The sequence below is a fragment of the Zalophus californianus genome, chromosome 4 (assembly GCF_009762305.2).
Source record: "Zalophus californianus isolate mZalCal1 chromosome 4, mZalCal1.pri.v2, whole genome shotgun sequence".
NCBI classification, from domain to species: domain Eukaryota; kingdom Metazoa; phylum Chordata; class Mammalia; order Carnivora; family Otariidae; genus Zalophus; species Zalophus californianus.
The window spans coordinates 173821149-173835297 of NC_045598.1; the positions used below are offsets into that span (position 1 = coordinate 173821149).

Consider the following 14149-nt stretch of genomic DNA (forward strand, 5'->3'; position numbering starts at 1 on the left):
AGCAGACTCCCCACTGAGGAGGGAGCCCGATGCAGGGCTGGATCCCAGGACCCTGGGACCATGACCTGAGCCGAAGGCAGACGCCTAACGACTGAGCCACCCAGGCGCCCCCGGAAGATTTTTATCGAGAATTCCTGGGATGGTGGTTTTCGCCTCCCAGCCTGGAGGGAGGAACCACACTGTAGGAGATCACTCAGAAAACTCACTTGTCCCAGCACCTCTGGCCAACACAGGGAGGAGTAATCCCCCGAAAACTGGTCAGGCTTTGTTCACAATGGATTTTTTTTTTTTTTTCCTGACGATAGAAGTTAAATGTCGAAGCAGGATACTATGCTGTGCCCTCTTTCCTTGTTTGCTTTCCTTTTCTTATCTCCTGGCACGAGAAATGCTTTGCCGTCGGTGGGACCATCCCGGTTCTGCCCCGCCAAGCATTGGGTTGCTCCCGGGACACAGAACGCAGGCATGTACCTGATCCCCCTCACCTGTCACTCACTCCTCCCCGAGTTCATCTACACCCTCCTTGAACTTGTTTATATTTTTAGCCGGTACAGCTTCTCGGGCCCAGCCAGTTCCATGTGTCTTCCGCCCTCCGTGTGAGGTGGCGGAGGCCTGCCCGTCGGGTTATCCTCAGCTGACCTCGCTCAGGCCCCGAGGGGTCCTCCCCGCTCCTGCACGTCCAGCGTGGGGCCAACAAAATAAGGACGGCGGTGACACGTGCAAAGTTGGCAAAGCGCACCTACAGACAGAATCGATTCGGTAGGACTGATGAACTTGGGGTTGAAAGAGACCTCAGAAATTGTTTGGGCTAGTGTTTTCCGAAAAGCTCACATAATGAGAGTCACTATTTCCAGAAACCAGTGGAAATTGTACAGTACCCAGGATACGGTGGCACTGGCTGCCTAAAAATATCATGGGGTGTGTGTGTGTGTGTGTGTGTGTGTGTGTGTGTGTGTGTGTGTGTGTGTGTGTGTCGTGGGGGGGGGTAGTTTTTTTCCTCTGGGCTGGAATTGAATAACAATGGTCACTTTGTTTGGTCAGAAATCCCAGCAGTTATACAAGTGCTTCGTTATTTTGTTAATGGAGAAACTAATTAATGTAGGAGAGACAGAATCTTTTAAAAAATTTGGCATCTGGAGAAGGTAGACATTGACGGGATTCTGCTGATCTGGGCCGGATCTGTGAGGCGGAGTGGGCAGAATGTTCCAGCACGCCTGGCGGATGCGGAGGTGGACTGCAGAGCGGCTAGCTGACCCCAGCTGAGGAGGCCGGTGCACCGAGACTGGGGCTGCAATCTGGCTGTCCACTCTGAGGCCCAGGCTGCCTCCAGGGAGCCTCTTCTGCCTCTCTGTTTAAAGCAAGCGCATGAGATGTGTTTCCTATCCTGGGAATAATTAAATAGACTTCGCGTTCGTGCATGCTCCAACAGTGGTCAAGTCAAAACGATTGGTTATTTTAATGGCCCTTCTAGATCCTTCAATCTCTCCTAACCATGGAAACAGGTGTCCGGGTTCCGTAGGGTACAGTGGGAAAGAAGGTGGGCTCTGGACTCCGACAGCCTGGGTTCAGACCCTGCCTCCCTCACTCACCAGTCCACGATCCTAGCTTTAACTTCCCCGAGCATCAGTTTTCCCACCTGTAAAATGGGACTAAGGATAGTATCTATCTGAAAGGACCGTTGTGAGGATTGAACGACGTAATGAATGGAAAGTGCCTGTCCAGTGCCTGACGCCCAGCACAGACCCTGTAAGAATGAGTCGTGTCATTGTTATTGTCAGTATTCCGTGGAAGGACCACCGTTAGGACGCATGAAGCATGAGCATCACTTCCTACCTTCCCGGGGCTCAGCGGTGGGGAAGGTCAGGCACAGACCATGAAGTGAATCACAGGGGCATTTGTGCACATACGGGTTTGGGGAAGTGCATTCCAGGCGGGGGAAGGGTTTGAGCAAAGACACGAAGGTGTCACCTTGCACTTAGCATGGAACTCAGCGCAGCAATGTGGTCTGGTTGCTCTGAGCATGTTTGCTAGACTGTAAGTGCTCCGAGGCAAGAAATCACAGTGAGTCCCCCCTTCTTTCTTCTCAGCCCCTGTATTTGTGGGGGCCGCTGACAGTCTGGAAAGCACCTGCAACTGTATGATTTTACTTGACTTGCTCAGCAGCTTGGTGAGGTCAGAACTTCTCTCCATTTTAGAGATGTGGAAACTGAGGCTTTGGGAGGGTGTCTTGGTGGCTCAGCTACTTGGTGATTGAGCCTAAATTTGCGCTCAGATCTGAGGTCTGATTCCAACTCTGCTGTGAAGCTCACCCTTACGATCAACACTCGGGAAAGGGGCCCGGATTCAGTGCTTGACTGAGAGGGAGACACTGCAGGGAAGTGAAGGCGGGAACCTGAGTCGTGGGGCTCAGGAGAAAGGATGCTGGCATCCGAAAGAAGGGCCCTGGCGTGGGTCTCAGCTCTGTCAAGCACGAGTTGCAAGGATTTAGAATAGTCACTTCTCTTAGAGACTCAGGATCCCTGGTTGGAAAATGAGAAGGTGGTAGGAGATCCCATCTCAGAAATCCGTACAGCTGGGATCAGAACCTTGGGGTTCAGCACTTTCTTCTGTCTCAGCCCCCAGCCCCTCCCCTCCCCACCCCCAGCCTGAGGTTTCCTCCAGCCCCCATGCTTTCCTCTCCCCAACCCCTGGCTCAGTGGACTCACCTGGGGAGCATGTTAAAATGATAAACCCCAGGGCTGCGTCCCAGAACCTGATGATCCCTGGGAGATGGGCCTTGGAAGCTGCATTTCTCCCGTAACCACCGCCAGGAAATTCTGATGATCAGCCAGACTTCACAATTCACTCCTGAGCTCGGTAGTTCAGCGGGGTGGTGGACGGGGGGGAGGGGGGGTCATAAAATGACTGAGCCCCACCCCCAGAATTTCTGATTTAGTAGTTGAGGAGTGGGACCCACCAATCTGCACTTGAACAAATTCCCAAGTGATGCAGGGGCCACACTTTGAGAACCACCGTCCTAGCTCATTCCCAGAGCCCTGTCGGCACATGAACTTTTTTTAACAGAGGACTTCAAAATGATTTAGATAATTATAATAGCAGCCACTGTTCACTCTGACACACGCTTCCTACCCGGCCCCGTGCTAGATGTCTACAGTCGCTGTTTCTCATTATCATACCAGATTTGCAGATTCAGAATGCGAGGATCCATTAAATTGAGTGCTCGTCTGAGATTGCACATACTACCAGTGTGATCAGGGCTTTCTAGAGCAGTATTCCAGCTTCTTTCCTTACCCCATGGGGCCTCTCTGTACTGTCTCGGCCATGAGCGATTCTATAATGGGCATCTCGAGCCAGGTTCAGAGAGGGTTCACCAGGCAGTTTGGGGTGGTACTTCTGGCTGGAGGAGACTTTCATGACTTCTGCTGGTGGTCTTTGTCCCACACCTGTGGGACGGAACAGCTGCCTCTCCTCTCATCATGTAGCCCACTTCTAGGGGACCCCTCACGTCCCCAGGGCGCATTGCATCTGTAGCTCTCGGAGCTCCCGGGGTAAAAATGGGGGTCTGCTGCGAGATCTCAGCAGATCCCCAGCCTGGTGAGGTGCTGCCTGGGTTCTGGCCTGGCCGGTGTTCTGTTGGCCTGGAAGGGCCTTGGAAAGGGACGGTTGGTGTGGGAGCCCAGGAAACATTCAGCAGATACAGATGGAGAAGGTTGTGTCGTGACTTAAACTCTGGTGTGTCTGGGAGTTTCTTTCCCCTTAGCTTGTGACGATTCGTCCATTGTTTAACAGGATTTCCCCGATTTGGGAAGAAATATAAGATAGAGAAATTAGAGAGGAAGTACAGTGACCATAAGGGCTTGTTCCAGACTTAGGTCTCTATTCTCACCCGTCACCAAAACACACACACAGAGTTCATGCTTCTGTGTGTGGTTTGTTGGTTCCCCCCCCCCCACAGTTATTTTTACATCTGGCAGGGATCTCAGGAAGTTATCCAAGCTGTTGATGCCTTTCCTGCAGTTTCTCCTACCTGCGCTTTTCTGTCTGTGGAGAAAAGGAAGAAAGGAGGGCAGGAAAGAAGGAACTGCTCTCGGATGCTGATCCTTCAGGGTGGCCAGAGGCCGCCACGCCATGGCATCAGAGTGTTATCCTTTCTGTTTTAGGAGGATAGACATGCACCCTTGAAGCCAGCTTGGTGGAGTCAGCTGACACTGGAGTTGGCATTGAAAGTAACAGCTCTAGTCCAAGATCTGCCGCTGAACCATACCACCTTCCCCAAGCTTCACACGGCCGGTCTGACCTGCCCATCTCTCCCGAGGGGTGGTGAAAGAAAAGAGATGGTGGATATAGGAGCATCCATCCCGTCTGAGAGCTGGAAGTGGTTCTAGAAACCTAGATGTCTTCCTTTACCAATGAGAAAACGAGGCCCAGAGGTTGTAGAGCACTTCCCGGGCAGAAGAGCAGGCCTGGGAGGGGACTCTGGTCATGATTGCTGTCTCCTTCTGTGTGATTATTCTGCAAAGGGTGAGTGAAGTGAGCCGAGGAGCAGGGGGCGGACTCTGGGAATCTCTGGCCAGAGCACCTTCATGAGCTTCTGAAACAAGGCTCGGTGACGGAACACTCTGGTTTTCTTTGTGTGTGAGAGGGTCTCTCTCTGTTTCTGTCTGTCTGTCTCTCACACACAGACAGACACATTGCTTGGTCTAAATAGCAAAAAGGCAATGATTGCTCTTCACAAGAGAGAATTACACTCTTTTTCACCGATCCCAGGGAAATCGACCGGGCATTATCCAACTTGGCAAGTTATTTTGTAAGACATGAAGGAGTGAAGCTTAAAGTTAAGGGGAACTTCTGCCCAAACTCCTTTGCGTCTGTGGGCTTGCGGCCTTGTACTTGCCCAAAGCCCCCAGCCCCCTATTATCCCTGTTCCCCTCCCACAAATGCACACATTCCTGGTCCTGTCACCCCCAAACACACAGAGGGTGGAACCGAAGAATATGAGCTACTCAAACAGCCAGAGGGGAGCGCCTGGATGGCTCCGTCGGTTGAGCACCAGGCTCTTGATTTCTGCTCAGGTCATGAGCTAGCAGTTGTGGGATTGAGCCCCACATCGGTCTCCACGCTCAGCACAGGGTCCGCTTGAAATTCTCTCTCCCTCTGCCCCTCCCCCCACCGCTCGCACACTCCCTCTCTCTCTAAAACAAAACAAAACAAAACAAAACAAAAAAAACAGCCAGAGGATCAGAACTCTGTTCCTCACTAGCAGTGTGACCTTGGGCAAGTTACTTAACCTCCCTGAGCTTTCGCTTCCTCATCTGGATAATAAGAGCCCTTAACATTGATGTGAGGCTTTACCTTTACAACGGAGAAACATAAAAAGTGCTTAATCCGGGGACAGACACCCAAGTAGCAGCTTAATAAACATTATCTGCCACTATGGCACATGTTGGAGGGATGTTGAAGATCATGGGATGGCTGTATCATTTTCATAAGGGAATTGACTGGTTTATCATTTAAATGAGATCTCACTAGGCCTCCAGCAATCTGGCTGCATAGTTAAAATTCTAATTTTCTACCCAGGGAAGAACAAATATTGTCCAAGTGTTAAGCACTCCAGAGCTGAGCTGTTATCTCTGGAACACCGAGATGCTCTCGTGGTAGCTTTCAATACTACCTTGTGTGCATAAATACCCTTCTACCTGAAAAGGATATAAAATTCCAAACAATGAAGAGATACCGATGCAACGGATCTGGAAACCATGAAAACAGGAATAAAAACACAAAAGCCCAGTTGTCAGTGGGAGAGAGGTTACATGATGCTGCACTTTCTAGTTTACAAAGCACATTTTTATAATCCCCACGCCTGGTGGTCTCCCAACCCGCCTGGAAGGTAGATGTCGCGTCACCCATTCCGCAGGCGAGGAAATGGGGTCTCAGGAGGAGAGCCACCATGTGAGAATGAAAGACAGATAGCAGCCACATCCCACTGGGCCTTGTGGGACCTGGTAAAGGAATGCGGATTGTCCTGAGTTCAGAGGAAGGCCCTCATAGATTGAAGCGGGGGAGGGTTGCAGTCTGCACACTTCTAGAAGATCTCTCCATGGGGGTGGGAAGAAAGAGCAAAAGTGGAAAGAGGGAGGTCACTCGGAATGTGGCTGTGGAAGTTCCGGCAAGAAAGGTGGTGTTCGCGGAGAGAAAGAGAAGTGGATGGGCTAAAGATGTGGAGGTCACCAGCCAGGCTGACCGTGGCCTAGATGTGGACGCTGATGGAGAGGGGAGAACCAAAGATGGCGCCCAACTCCCTGGCAGGTTGGCAGGTGGTTGATGACGGGGCATCCACAGAGGAACAGGTTTTGGAGCTGGGAGGGGGAGGGGAATCAGGAGATCCATTTGCATTTATTTGGGGAAGGAGGATCTATTTCCCCAAACCCTCGGTCCTCTGATGGCAAAGAGCCGTTGGTATTCACTTGCTCCTGGGTGTTGAATAAATGCTTTCAGTGAGCAGGGTGAGCTCAGGCCCGTCCCCAGCAGCCTGTCTGTAAAGAACGCTGCCCCTGGCAAGGCGCTGTGCTCCTTCTGCCACCAGGGAACCAGGGAGCCATTCATGACCCCTTCTCAGAACATTGGGCCTGATACAAGAAACCAGCAAAAAAACCCCAATGTCCTACCTTCTAATGTTTCAGGCTTTCGGTAACTTTTTCTTTTGCCAATCTCCACGGGATCTTTCCTCAGCTAACATTTGAAAGTGATTCTTTTTTTTTTTTTTTTTTTATGTTGTACTCAGGCCTTAAATAACCTTTCCCCTGTGGTGGCTTACTGAATAGAGGAAGCCTAGTAAAATTATAGTAACATCAACAACAATAACAAGCTTTTGTAGCCTTCCATTTAATTAAAAGACCTGGCTATTTTATGTTAGCCTCAAGAAAATCTCTGAGGTAAGATACACGGTATGTTCAGCTCTGTTCAGGAGGCCAAGGAATGCAGTACCCAAGAGCATGTAAAATTACAATAATAGTAGCAGTAGTATTAAGAGTTAAGGCAGGGGCGCCTGGTGGCTCAGTTGGTTAAGCGTCTGCCTTCAGCTCAGGTCATGATCCCGGGGTCCTGGGATGGAGCCCTGCATCGGGCTCCCTGCTCCGTGGGGAGTCTGCTTCTCCCTCTGCCCCTATCCTCGCTCATTCTGTCTCTCTCTCCTCTCCTTCAAATAAATAAAATCTTTAAAAGAGAAAAAAAAGAGTGAAGGCATTCAGAACAGGGCCTGGCACATGAACGTTTGCTGTTACTGTTTTTATGATTAGTTTCTAGATCGAGAGACTGAGGCACCGTGAGGCTGTGATGTATACGCTCAGCAGCAGAACGGGCTCCCGGGTGTGTACGCTGGATGCCGCTCTCTAAAGGAACGTGTGCTCCAAAGTGATGTTCAGGTGGACGGAGGGGCTGGTGCCAGGACTGGGTCCCTGTGAAATTCTCCTTTCCTGTCAGCCGGCAGTTGCCACAGTTTCCCTTGCAAATCTGCCTCCTGCCTGAGGCGGGGGAGCGCACCATCCAGGACAGCTCAGAGCCTGTTGTCTCCCCACTGCCCACCTCCCCGTTCTCCGAGGTGGAGCTCAAGCCCCGCCTCCACTGCCTGCTTCCCCGACCTCCACCCTCCTGGCATTCTTCTCCAACGGGTCTGCCGTGGGGCCCTCACAGGCGCCGTGGAGAGGCACGTGACCTCATGGGCCCCAGCTGACTCCTCACCCGTAAGCCTTGGCTGTGTAGATGGAGACAGAGGCCCTGTCTTGCGCCTTGTGGCTCTCCTTGCCCCGTGTTCCTGGCCCAGTGCCAAGCCCAGAGCAGGCGCCCCGACATTATATAACCGACTTCTAAAAAATAATCACAGTAATCACCCCTAGAACCCACTTTTGCAAATGGGTGGTGTGCTCATCCGAGTCATCCCCCCAGGGAGCTTATTCCAAAGGTGGCGCCATGGCTCAGAACATGCCAGGCCCCTCGAACAACCCCCCGCCGCATTCTTAGCCTTGATGTTGGCAAATCGATGTCCTTCGAAGGTGGTTCCACCTGTCCCTTCTGTGGAAGCAGGAATGTGACTTCCCTCGGAAATACAGTTGCGGGGTAACAGGTGTCGAGAATAAGGGCCAAGTACACAATCACGTGCCCCGTTGCTTTTTGCCTAATAACCTGACCATGAAGACAGCTCCAGAAAAGGGCTTCCAAATGTGTCTCAAGCAAGGGTCACATCACCGGGCTAAATATAAAAGGTCTGCCATGGGGACCGTGTTGAGACAAAGGTTCACTTTGGGCTGAGTCAGTTCTGTGAGTGTGGTTAAAATTTGTCCGCAAAGAGGAATGAACAAGTGAGTGAGCCTTTGGGTAAAAGCTCATTATCTCCTAGCCAAAGTGTGTGTCACTATATTTGTGTACATGTGTGCCTTGGGGGAGGGGGGCTGCAGAACCAGCCACCCCCCAAAACAGTCCTGCTTTGAAGCAGACATAACGCTCATTCCTTTGCCTCTTGCTGTCCCTCACGGGCCCCCAAATTTGTTTCAGCCCAGTGACTCCCTCCACTGACCTGAATTTAATTATTTTATTCTTCATAAAGAGCACACCTCCCCCTGCCCCGATTCCCACCCCACCCCCAAAATTAACTGACCTCTCCTCATTAAGTGTTCTGACAGCACGGTTTTGTGTGGGAAGAGACGTGGGCTCGGTTCGCAGGCCCCACTGCTGATCTCTGTTAAAATGATGAAAATTTGACAAGGCAAGGGGCAGGGGGTGGGGGTGGAGGATGGGGAGGATGTTTTCCCTGGATCCCCGATATTTGTTTTTTGTCCAGTAAAATATTCTCCTGGGCATCGGCGGGAGAGGAAATGGACAGTCTCTGTTTCTTTGCACCCTCCCCGCCGCCCCACCCCCCCCCCCCAGCCCTCTCCTCTCTCCATCTTTGTCCTTGCCAGGATAGGGCTGGAGCCAAGAGATGTTCAGTGCGCATATCACGGAAAGACGAGGCGGTTTAGAAGCCCAGACCCGACGCAGTTCCTGAGTGATGGTTAGGAATCCTGAGGCACCGCTGAAATGCGTTTACTGAGGTGGCTACCCAACCGGGGTCTCTTGGACAGAACTTCCAGCAAAGCCCTGGGGCCAGGTGGTGGCTGCCAAGAAGCCATGGAGTGGCTGGACGAGGGCCTTTCTGGGGTTTTCGGAGGGGAGAGGTGGGGCTCATGAGTGGGAAAGGCATCTGGCCTCCCTGCTAGGGGCCCCAGGGAGCCTGGCGCTGCCATTCCCCAGCTCTGCTCCTCGGCTTGTCCTTGTGGCTCTGAGCTCCACTTGCTCCCTGGAGACACAGGATTAACCATACCTACCTACTGAGTGAGCAGCTCTGGAGCCTGACATTTCCAGCTCTGCTGCTCACATGCTGTGTGACTCTGGGCAAGTTACTTCACCTCTCTGTGCCTGGTTTTCCTTGCTGTATTAGTTTCCTGTGGTTGCTGTAACAAATGACCACAAATTTGGCAGTTTCGATCTCTCACAGTCCTGGAGTTCATGAAGCAAGTATCAGCAAGGCCATGCTCCCTCTGGAGGCTCTAGGAGAAATTTTTTCCTTGCTTCTTCCAGCTTCTAAAGGCCACTGGCATTCCACGTGGCTGCATCACTCCAAGCTCTGGCTCCGTCTTCACATCACCTTCTCTTCTGTCTGTGTGTCTCTCCTCTGGGTATCTCATGAAGACACGTGTCAGTGGATCTTGAGACCCTTAATTACACCTGCAAACACTCTTTCCAAATAAGGCCACGTTCACAGATTCTGGGTGCAAGGACACAGACACATTGTTTGGAGGGGCACAGTTCAACCCATTGCAAATGGCTAAAGTCCTTCAGCCAGTGCCCAGCACACAGCAAACACTCCCCATTTGCTCCCGTCATAAACCTTTCTGAGCCACCGTGGCCTTCAGGGAGCACCATGTCGCACCCTCCAAGGGGTGCCCTTCCCGTTTTGGTGGATGTGAATGGCACCTGCTGGTGGCCACTTGGGTGATGCTGCTTCTTGCCACCTCCACCACCGTCCCCCGGTTCAAGGCCCCATCACCCCTCGAGCGGACCATTGCCGTCCTGTTGGCTGTCCTCCTAGCGTGTCTCTTGCCCTCTGCCCTTCCTCCGCACGTCCCATGGCTGTCTACTCTCCCCACAGCTGCTGCTGAAAGCCATAGGTCAGATTCTATCAATTGCCTGTCCCCAGGCCTCCACTCGTTCCCCTGTCCCACCCAGAGCAGAAGCCAGAGTCCTTATGGCAACCCACAAGGCCCCGCACGATCGCCTGCCCTCTGCACCTGGCTCTCTGGCTCAGCCTGAAACACAACACATACACATGCACTTGGGTTTGCACTTGCTGCTTACTCAGCCTAGAACACTCTTTCCCAGCTGTCCGTGGTTTTCTCCCTGGTTTTCTTCAGGTTCTGCTTAAAAGACACTCCCTCGAAGGGCCTTCCCTGACCCCCAGAGGGTCCTAGCTTAACTAGCACCACTGTACATCTCCATTCCCTGGCCCTGTCTTGTCTTTAAAGCACACAGTATGCTTGGCATTATGTGCTTCTCTGCTTGTCGAATTGTCTGCTTTCCCCCCTTACACGCAACTCGACGAAAGCAGGGAGCGTGGTCCCTGCCGATTCCCAGCCCCAGGACATGCTAGGCACATGATCAACGGTTCCCAGGTGAGAGGATTATTACGGGCCAGGCTCTACCTTTGTGTGCATGATCTCGTATCTCCCGACAACCAGGGACAACGGTGTGGTTATATCCTTTCTTGTCTTAGGGGCAGAGAGAGCAAATAAATGTCCCCTAGCAACCCCACCGGTGAATGGAAGCAGCAGGATCGGAGCTAACTAGGCTTCCTCCAGAACCCACTTTCTGCATCACCATCTGCCATAAGGCAGAAAAGCCAGACTAGGTGAAAGACCTTCGGGAGTGGAAATGTGCCACATTGGAAGTACCAGAATGACAGTAGCTGAGCCCTTGCCGAGCAGATGGCTCGGCATTGCTTTGGGTCGCCTTCTTGTTTAGTTTTTCAAATTTTGAGAACCATTTGTGCTGCCTCCCTGGATGTTAGAATGTGAGGTCATAAGAAGGGTGTCTATGAAGAACTGTTGCTCTGTTCCACTCCTGTCAGATTTTGGTGGTCTGGAATGTTCCAGAAATGGGGCACGCATGAATGTGTCCTTTATTCCAAAACACGTCAGTCCATTTTTCTGCCTTCAGTAAACATGGCGTATTGATTACCATCAAATATTTTGGTGTGGGGCCGTGCAAAGGGTGCATTTTCAACTCTACTGCTCAGGTACCCTGTGGCCTTAACTAGAAAATAGCGGCTCTCCTCCCAGGTGCTAGGCACATGCCAAGCTTTATACTTATTGTCTCATTTAATTGCCCAAACCACTCTTGGGAGTAAGCACTCTTTTTTTTTTTTTTTAAAGATTTTATTTATTTATTTGAGACAGAGAGATTGAGAGAGAGAGAGCACATGAGAGGGGGGAGGGTCAGAGGGAGAAAGCAGACTCCCCGCTGAGCAGGGAGCCCGATGCGGGACTTGATCCGGGGACTCCAGGATCCTGACCTGAGCCAAAGGCAGTTGCTCAACCAACTGAGCCACCCAGGCGCCCGGGAGTAAGCACTCTTAATAACCCCAGTTAATCCTGGCCACAGAGACGCAGAGATGTTCAATAACTTGGCCAAAGTCACAGCTAATAAAAGGCAGAGCCTGGATGTGAACTCAGGTTGTCTGTCTCCTGAGCATGACATTTAAGCAGCTCTCTTTCATGACTCAGCTTCAGCTGTAAATTGCGGAGAATGCATTCAATCCTCTTTCCAGCCAGAAAAATCTTTGCTTTTGAGGCTGAGACTCTGGTAGTAGTTTTGAGGCATTGAAGTGCATGCAGAAGGCTCAGGTGAATAAGGATGAAGCAGGGCTGAACCAAGGAGATCACGAAGCCAGGTCCAAGATTCCGGCTCCTGCCTCTCGGGTCCTAGCTTGCGTCTTGCGGTCCTGGCATCTGCTACTTTCCTTGCCTTGACGGTTTGTAGAAATAAGAGCCCACAAGTGCATATCCCCACCGCGAGCCATCCACCCCCCTCCCCCGGACGTCTTTCCCCTCTGTATGAGAAAAGGAAAATGAAACCCTTCTGGTCGCCTGGTGTTAACTTCAAAGCAGCCTCACATCTCTTTTCTCGTTTTATTCACACAGAAACCCTGTGTGGACAGGGAGGGAGAGTCCCATTTTACAGACGAGGAAACAGACAGAGACAGATTGAGAAAGCTGATCTCAAGGTCACATTTCCCTCCTCCTGCCTCCTACGAGTGTTTCCTGGGTCCTTCCTCAGGGTTTTTCCTACTTGACTGTAATCATCTTAGCAAATGCCTTTGATTGCTCCCAGCCGCCTCCCACACTGTTGGCCACCACTAGATTAGTAATAAATACCCATCATAAAGATAGCCATCTTCCAGAAGGTGCCCTCAGTGTGTCAGGGAACTGTGCTAGGAGCTTTCACATTTGTTTGCCCCTACTCCCCACACTATCCCTTTGAGACATAGAGCATTAAGATGCCCATTTTACAGATGAGGTGCCTGGGGCCACACAGCCCCAAGCTGACACTGGCATATCATCACACAGCTAGGAAGTGGTAAACCCAGCATCTGTGTGGGTTAACACAGGTTGTCTGAGGTCCCCTCCCTGGCTGAAGCCTTGGGGGACTCCTGGTCACGATTCCCTGCCTCTGCCCCTCCAGCCCACACACCAGCTCCACTAGCTTCATTGGCAGCCACGCTCAGCCACCTGCTACTCTCTGCTCAGGCCATGCCCTTCCTGTGGACCTCACCCCTCTGCTCCCTTCCCTGGAATTCACACTCCCTCCCACCCATCCTTCAGAGAGCAGGCCAAAGCCACCTTCTTCATGCAGACCCAGCGTCTTCTGCACCCTTCTCCGCACCCAAGCGTCACTCTGTCCCAGGGCACCCTGTACCTCTCTCCATTATGGCATAGGTCATGGGGTGTCTCTGGCACCTGATGCAGCCTGTGGATCCGAGGGACACAGGACAGCAGGGAACAGCATGGCTTATGGAAGGAGTGGAGAGTGTGTGCCCCGCCAGAGGGCATTCTGATTCCTCATTGTTTTTTAAAACACCATGCCAGCCCGACAAAACAACTCTGTGGCCATTCAAACCACGAGCCACCAGTATGAGACTCCTGGGAGCCCCTCGGGACTCCTGTGCTTTACTACATTGTCAATGCTTACATGAGGGAGGGAAGGGAGGGAAGAAGAATTTACCTTCTCAGGCTGCCATGACCCAGAGCGGGTGGCTGAGGCAACAGAAATTTTTTCTTTTCACAGTGCTGGAGGCTGGAAGTCCAAGCTCAAGGTTCCAGCCAATTCTGTGTCCGGTGAGGAGCCCCTTCCTCACTTGCAGACAGCCGCTTCTTGGCATGTCCTCACAAGTTGTCTCCTCAGCGCACGCACATGGAAAGAGACAGCAAGCTCTCTGGTGTCTCTTCTTGCAAGGACACAACTTCCGTGGGGCAAGGGCCCTTATAGAGCTGCCATCTCCAGAGACAGTCACACTGGGGGTTAGGGCTTCAGTATGTGAATGTGGGAGGGGAGGGGGGCCTAAACATTCAGCCCCTAACACATAGCATTCCAGATCACTTGATCCACAGGTATTTCCTGTGTCCTTACTGTGGGAATTCTGGAAACATTGAAGGCAAGCAGCAGAGACTAGTGGTCAAAAGCACGGGCTTTCTTATCAGAGAAACTTAAGTTTGAAACCTCCCTCGGGCACTTACTCTCCAAGTGGCCTCGGACAGCCTACGCAGGTTCTCCAAGCCTCAGGTTCCTGACTGTAAAATGGGGACACGACACAACCACATGGAGTTTGAGGATGAAGCGAGATTAATGCGTATCCACCATGCCTGACAGCACTCACGAGTGCATTCAGGGACTATTTACTGAGCACGTACTCTGTTCCGGGCGCTCTCCTGGGTGCTGGGAATCCAGGACGAGCAGATCCCTTGTCCTCATGCTTCCTGGAAGAGCCAGATAATGAACAGGTGAATCTGGGATCAGATAACACACAGGTTATCGATCATTTGTGAAGGGGGCATGGGCTCTAAGG

At 51.9% G+C, this 14149-nt stretch overlaps 1 protein-coding gene across 2 annotated transcripts in view; it reads left to right on the top strand.

The window, feature by feature from the left end:
• ZHX2 (zinc fingers and homeoboxes 2) overlaps nt 1-14149 on the top strand; it is a 154168-nt gene that overhangs the window by 46862 nt on the left and 93157 nt on the right. Inside the window, exon 1 of one of the 2 annotated variants that reach the window (XM_027598096.2) lies at nt 4158-4518. The exons of the other annotated variant lie outside the window; for it this stretch is intronic. The gene's annotated coding sequence lies outside the window, so the exon portion shown is untranslated. Of the gene's footprint in view, nt 1-4157; nt 4519-14149 lie in introns of those variants that run through there. 2 annotated transcript variants of the gene reach the window in all.